The 8,157-nt window shown below is 37.9% G+C and overlaps 1 pseudogene; it reads left to right on the forward strand.

The window, feature by feature from the left end:
- Window positions 1-1,313: 1,313 nt before the first annotated feature.
- LOC129560341 (olfactory receptor 4A15-like) lies at window positions 1,314-2,215 on the forward strand (annotated as a pseudogene).
- The last annotated feature ends 5,942 nt before the right edge of the window (window positions 2,216-8,157 follow it).

Below are 8,157 nucleotides of genomic sequence, written 5' to 3' on the forward strand. Positions count from 1 at the left end.
GGAGTCGGTCACATGAATAGTTGGTCACATGGAAACAATTCAAGGTAAAGTGATGCTACGTGTATTTGGCTCTTTGTGTTCAGAGAGTTGGCACCAGAAATGAAGGGCAAAGGAGAAAACACCAGAGCTCACAACGTGGATTGAATGGCTCTCTTCTTATGCGAGTAACCCAGACCTGCATTTGTATAAAATATTCTACACTATAGACTTTTTATTTTGCAAGAGTACATTGGAGGTGTGAGAGTTCAGTCTTTTAAGAGTTTTCCTTTGTGATTTTCATAATCAGCAGTGTTAGGAATCTTTTGTGACTTCTAAACTATGTGAAAATTGATACTATTTTATAATACTCTTTTAGCTATCTTCACATTCTAATGTTCTGAAGTAAAGTTTCTTTCAGTAAATAAAGTTGTCTTAGATACTAATTTCAAGTATAACTATTTGAGGATATTTTCGTGGGCAGATATTTGCAATTCTGATTATATTTTCAATTACTGTGTTCCCTAAACATTCTTTGTTAAGCTGTTAAAATTGAAAAGGTGAGGTAGCATCTGTAGACCTTGATCTACTTACTTTCCATAAACAAAGGTAATACTTTAGTAAGCAAGCAGTTGCTGCAATTTCTACTTTTCTGTTCACAGGTGAGCTTCAGCATCTTGTTTTATGTTTGTTGGCTATTTAGATGCATTCTTTCTTTAAATAGTTGTTTATAGTTTTATATTTTTATTCATAAATTTCTCATTTATTTATCTTTTTTAGTTATTAATTCTATGCATATCCCCCAAATGCAAATCAATTTCCAAATTACTTTTTTCAATTGATGTTGCTGTACCTTTTCCTAAATCCTAAAGAGAAAATTCAAATCATTAAATACATGTATTTTAAACTTCAATGATTTCTTAAAAAGATTCTTCCACTCCTTAATAAATTGAAAATAAAATAAGGAATATCTTTCTTTATATTTTAATTAAAACTTTATTAATTTTTAAATTTTTATATAAGGTATTAACTATAAATACAATTTCATAAGGTTCCAGACAAAAAGAGACTTGTGGCAACACAGTTAGCTAATAATTAAATTGTCGTTTTCCAACATGTATCTTAATTATTTGCCACTCTGTAAGATTTTGAGATTCAAGACAATATTTTTATCAGCCTTATATGATAATGTCTGAAACCACTGAATCATAATAAAGCTTAATGCTCAGTAGTTGGATGAGTAAACAAATTATCTTAAATTTCAGGAAGTCTCTAGTAATAATTATATTTACAGGCAATTTTGTCCAAAACTCTGACATAAGATACAAAGAAGCACTATGGAACAAAGGAGCAATGTAACTGAGTTTGTCCTCTTGGGGCTCACTCAGAGCCTCCAGGGTCAGAGAATATTATTTGTTGTCTTCTTGCTCATCTACCTGGCAACAATGATGGGCAACCTACTCATTGTCCTGACTGTGGTGTTCAGCCCAACTCTGCATGTCCCTAGTTACTTATCATTTCTCAATGGTGTTTATTCTACTACAGTTCCTCAAATTTGATTATAGGCTTCCTCTGTGAGGAGAAAACTATTTCCTTTCAAGCTTGCATGATCCAACTTTTTATAGGGCACTTATTTGGTGGTGCTGATATAATACTCCTGGTGGTCATGGCCTATGACCTCTACATGGCCATCTGCAAACCTTTGCATTATTTGACAATCATAAATAAATGAGTTTGTATTCTGTTGCTGCTACTTACTTTGGTTGGTGGGTTTTTGCATGGGGTACTTCATCTTCTGTTTGTTTACAACCTTCCCTATTTTGACCCAAATGTCATTGACCATTTCATCTGTGACATGTACCCCTTGATAAAACTTGCCTGCACTGACATCTACATTACTGTCCTCACAGTGCTGGCCAATGATGGGGCAATCTCCGTGGTCGTTTTTTCACTCTTACTCATCTCCTATGGGGTCGTTCTGTGCTCCCTAAAATGTGTTAGTCAGTAAGGGAGGCACAAAGACTTGTCCACCTGTGGGTCCCACATCACTGTGGTGTTTCTGTTATTTGTGCCCTGTATTTTCACATATGTGAGACCACCCTGTATCTTACGCATTGACAAATCCTTGTCTGTGTTTTCTATCATTATCACTCCCATGTTGAACCCTTTAATCTATACTCTGAGAACTGGAGAGATGAAAACTGCCAGGAAAAAACTCTGGACCAGAACAAGAACATGAGGTAGCAGGGAAATGTGTCAATTATTTTCAGAGAAAAATTGCTCTTTCCAGGGAAGCCTTGTATGATTATCTGTATTAAATTTCTATTCAGGATTGAAACATGATGAAGCTTGAACATGATGAAAACTTTTATTTGTTTATTTATTATTTGAATATTTCAATTGATCACAATAAAAATGTTCATAACTTCATAGTTCAAAATTTGTTATTTTGTTTGAAGTATACTTTTGAAGAATATTACAGTTTTTTATGTAAATATGTATAGTTGTGGAATGTAATACACCTCTATGGAGGCTATAAATTTATGTTGGATGTGATGAAAAGACTCTTATGCTGGGGAAGATTGAAGGCGGGAGGAGAAGGGGATGACAAAGGATGAGATGGTTGGAGGGCATCACTGACTCAATGGACATACGTTTGAATAAACTCTGGATGTTGGTGAAGGACAAGGAGGCCTGGCATGCTGCAGTTCATGGGGTTGCAAAGAGTCAGACACTACTGAGCGACTGAACTGAATTGAATTGAACTGATATGATGAGTTAAGGTAAATTCTGTAAATTTATTTTATCTAAAAATTTTATCACGTTGCTCTTTCCAAGAGTGCAATTTTGTTTTGGAATTAATGGGACACATTACAGATTTTGAAAAATACTGAACATGATATGACATAAATTTTTTGTTCACTTCTCTGTACAGAAAGAAAGCTAATGTTAATATTTGAAGTACGTGTCTTACTTTTGTATCTATAAATCAGTTTCTTAATTGAAAGAGTTTGTCTCTCAGTCATATCTGACTCTTTGTAACCCCAGGGACTGTAGCCTTCCAAACTCCTGTTTCCATGGAATTCTCCAGGCAAGAATATTGGAGTGGGTTGCCATTCCCTTCTCCAGAGGATCTTCCCGACTCAGGGATCAAACATGGGTCTCCCACATTGCAGACAGATTCTTTACAATCTGAGGCACCATGGAATATTACAAAAATTATTTAGTTAATATTGCTTGACATATTGGTGTCAAAATAGAATGATGTTTCAGAGTTTTAAGTATTAATTATAAAGAGTCTAACGTGATAAAAAAAATCTGAACAATGTGTAATTACAGAAAAATAATCAAGTCTTATTGATTATTGAAAGTGGTCAAACAAGAGATAAGAGTGAACATCGACATTCTAGGAATCAGTGAACTAAGAGGGACTGGAATGGGTGAATTTAACTCAGATAACATTATATCTACTACTGTGAGCAGCAATCCCTTAGAAGAAATGGAGTAGCCATCATAGTCAACAAAAGAGTCCGAAATGCAGTACTTGGATGCAATCTCAAAACCGACAGAATGATCTCTGTTCGTTTCCAAGGCAAACCATTCAATACCACGTAATCCAAGTCTATGCCCCTACCGGTAATGCTGAAGAAGCTGAAGTTGAAGAGTTCTATGAAGACCTACAAGATCTTTTAGAACTAACTCTCAAAATAGATGTCCTTTTCATTATAGGGAACTGGAATGCAAAAGTAGGAAGTCAAGAAACACCTGGAGTAACAGGCAAATTTGGCCTTGGAGAATAGAATGAAGCAGAGCAAAGGCTAATAGAGTTCTGTCAAGAGAATACACTGATCATAGTAAACACCCTCTTCCAACAACAAAAGAGGAAACTCTACACATGGACATGACCAGATAGTGGAAACTGAAATCAGATTGATTATATTCTTTGAACCCAAAGATGGAGAAGCTCTAAACAGTCAGCAAAAACAAGATGAGTAGCTGACTGTGGCATGGATCATGAATTCCTTATTGCCAAGTTCAGACTGAAACAGAAGAAAGTGGAGAAAACCAATAGACCATTCAGGTATTATCTAAATCAAATCCCTTATACAGTGGAAGTGAGAAACAAATTTAACGGAATAGATCTGATAGACAGAGTGCCTGATGAACTATGGGTGGAGGTTCAAGACATTGTACAGGAGACAGGGATCAAGACCATCTTCAAGAAAAAGAAATGCAAAAAAGCAAAATGGCTGTCTGAGGAGGCCTTAAAAATAGCTGTGTTAAAAAGGGAAGCTAAAAGCAAAGGAGAAAAGGAAAGATATACCCATTTGAATGCAGAGTTCCAAAGAATAGCAAAGAGAGATGAGAAAGCCTTCCTCAGTGATCAATGCAAAGAAATAGAGGAAAACAATAGAAGGGGAAAGACTGGAGATCTCTTCAAGAAAATTAGAGATATAAAGGGAATATTTCATGCAAAGATGGGCTCAATAAAGGACAGAAATGATAGGGACATAACAGAAGCAGAAGATATTAAGAAGAGGCGGCAAGAATAAACAGGAGAACTGTACAAAAAAGATCTTCATGACCAAGATAATCGTGATGGTGTGACCACTCACCTAAAGCCAGACATCCTGGAACGTGAAGTCAAGTGGGCCTTAGGAAACATCACTACTAACAATGCTAGTGGAGGTGATAGAATTCCAGTTGAGCTATTTCAAATCCTGAAAGATGATGCTGTGAAAGTGCTGCACTCAATGTGCAGCAAATTTAGAAAACTCAGGAGTGGCCACAGGACTGGAAAAAGTCAGTTTTCATTCCAATCCCAAAGCAAGGCAATGCCGAAGAATGCTCAAACTACCGCACAATTGCACTCATCTCACATGCTAGTAAAATAATGCTCAAAATTCCCCAAGCCAGGCTTTAGCAATATGTGAACCTTGAACTCCATATGTTCAAGCTGGTTTTAGAAAAGGCAGAGGAATCAGAGATCAAATTGCAAACATCTGCTGGATCACCAAAAAAGCAAGAGAGTTCCACAAAACATTTATTTCTGATTTATTGACTATGCCAAAGCCATTGACTATGTGGATTACAATAAACTGTGGAAAATTCTGAAAGAGATGGGAATACCAGACCACCTGACCTGCCTCAAGAAACCTGTATGCAGGTCAGGAAGAACAGTTAGAACTGGACATGGAACAACAGGCTGGTTCCAAATAGGAAAAGGAGTATGTCAAGGTTGTATATTGTCACCCTGCTTATTGAACTTATATGCAGAGTACATCATGAGAAATGCTGGGCTGGAGGGAGCACAAGCTGGAATCAAGACTGCCAGGTGAAATATCCTCTGATATGCAGATGACACCACCCTTATGGCAGAAAGTGAAGAAGAATTAAAGAGCCTTTGATGAAAGTGGAAGAGGAGAGTGAAAAAGTTGGCTTAAAGCTCAACATTCAGAAAACTAAGATCATGCCATCCTGTCGCATCACTTCATGGGAAATAGATGGGGAAACAGTGGAAACAGTGGCTGACTTTATTTTTCTGGGCTCCAAAATCACTGCAGATGGTGATTGCAGCCATGAAATTAAAAGACACTTACTTCTTGGAAGGAACATTATGACCAACCTCGATAGCATATTAAAAAGCAGAGACAGGTCAACACAGGTCCGTCTAGTCAAGGCTATAGTTTTTCCAGTTGTCATGTATAGATGTGAGATTTGGACTATAAAGAAAGCTAAGCACAGAAGAACTGATGCTTTTGAACTGCGGTGTTGGAGAAGACTCTTGAGAGGCCCTTGGACTGCAAGGAGATCCAACCAGTCCATCCTAAAGAAGATCAGTCCTCCTTGTTCATTGGAAGGACTGATGTTGAAGCTGGAATTCCAATACTTTGGCCACCTGATAAAAAGAGCTGACTCATTGGAAAAGACCGTGATGCTGGGAAAGATTGAGGGCAGGAGAAGAGGATGACAGAGGATGAGATCGTTGGATGGCATCACTGACTCGATGGACATGGGTTTGGGTAGACTCTGGGAGTTAGTGATGGACAGGGAGGCCTGGTGTGCTGCGGTTCATGCGGTTGTAAAGATTCAGACACGACTGAGCAACTCAACTGAACTGAATCAAATCTTACTTACTTTCCCAATTGGGTGATAATATATCTCCTTAAGTGGATCAATTTTGATTGGAATTACATTTTCATAAAAATGATCCATTTGTCTTGTAATATAGTTTAGAATATCTGGTAATACCTCTGCTATTTTTCAATATTCTCGTTTCATTTTTTGCTTATGGTGTTTCATAGCCTTCTATGTAGATACAGGCCTTGCCTTTCATGTGTTACCTGTAGCATTATCCACCAGCTTCAGACATGAAGTACAGAGCTCAATTCAGTTCAGTTCCTCAGTCGTTCCAACCCCTTGCAACCCCATAGACTGCAGCACACCAGGCCTCCCTGTCCATCAGCAACTCCCAGAGTTTGCTCAAACACGTGTCCATCAATTCTGTGATGCCATCCAACCAACTCATCCTCTGTTGTCCCCTTCTTGTCCTGTCTTCAGTCTTTCCCAGCATCAGGTTTTTTTCTAATGAGTCAATTATCTACATCAGTTGGCTAAAGTATGGGAGCTTCAGCTTCAGTATCAGTCCTCCTAATGAACATTCAGGACTGATCTCCTTTAGGATGGATTGGTTGGATCTCCTTGCTGTCCAACGGACTCTCAAGAATCTTCACCAACACCACAGTTCTAAAGCATCAATTCTTTGGTGCTCAGGTTTCTTTACAGTCCAGCTCTCACATCCTTACATGACTACTGGAAAAATCATAGCTTTGCCTATATGGACATTTTTCGGCAAAGTAATGTCTCTGCTGTTTAACATGCTGACTAGATTGGTCGTAGCTTTTCTTCCAAGGAGCAAGTGTCTTTTAATTTCATGGCTACAGTCACCATCTGCAGTGATTTTGGAACCCAATAATATAAAGTCTCTCACTGTTTCCATTGTTTCCCCATATATTTGTGATGAATTGATGGGTCCAGATGCCATGATCTTAGATTTTTAGTTTTTTGAATGTTGAGTTTTAAGCCAACTTTTTCACTCTCCTCTTTCACTTTCTTCAAGAGGTTCTTTAGTTCTTCACTTTCTGCCATAAGAGTGTGTCATTGGCATATCTGAAGTTATTGATATTTCTCCCTGCAATCAGATTCCAGCGTGTGTTTCATCCAGACCAGCATTTTGCATGATGTACTCTGCATATAATTTAAATAAGCAGAGTGACAATATACAGCCTTGATGTACTCCTTTCCCAATTTTTAACAAGTCCATCATTCAATGTCCAGTTCTGTTACTTCTTGATCTGCATACAGGATTCTCAGGAAGCAGAAAAGGTTGTCTGGTATTCTCATTTCTTTAAAAATTTTTTAGAGTTTGTTATGGTCTACACCGTCAAAGACTTTCATGCAGTCAATGAAACATATCTTTTCCTGGAATTCCTATCCTTTTTCTGTGATCCAGAGGGTGTTGGCAATTTGACCTCATTTTTCTGCCTTTTATAAATCTAGCTTCTGGAAGTCCATGGTTCATGTAATGGTGAAACCATGCTTGAAGGATTTTGAGCATTGTTTGCTAGCATGTGAAATGAGCATAATTGTATGGTAGTTCTAACATTCGTTGGCATTGCTGTTTTTTGGGATTATTCATTATAGGGGACTGGAATGCAAAAGTAGGAAGTCAAGAAACACCTGGAGTAACAGGCAAATTTGGCCTTGGAGCACCGAATGAAGCAGGGCAAAGGCTAATAGAGTTTTGTCAAGAGAACGAACTGGTCATAGCAAACACCCTCTTCCAACAACACAAGAGAAGACTCTACACGTGGACATCACCAGATGGTCAACACCGAAATCAGATTGATTATATTCTTTGCAGCAAAAGATGGAGAAGCTGTATACAGTTAGCAAAAACAAGACCAGGAGCTGACTGTGGCTCAGATCATGAACTCCTTATTGCCAAATTCAGACTTAAATTAAAGAAAGTAGGGAAAACCACTAGACCACTCAGGTATGACCTAAATCAAATCCCTTATGATTATACAGTGGAAGTGAGGAATAGATTTAAGGGACTAGATCTGATTGATACAGTGCCTGATGAACTCTGGACGGAAGTTCGTGACATTGTACAGGAGA

This window comes from Moschus berezovskii, chromosome 16 (assembly GCF_049115385.1).
Source record: "Moschus berezovskii isolate FMDL1 chromosome 16, NW_MosBer_1.0, whole genome shotgun sequence".
Lineage (NCBI taxonomy): Eukaryota > Metazoa > Chordata > Mammalia > Artiodactyla > Moschidae > Moschus > Moschus berezovskii.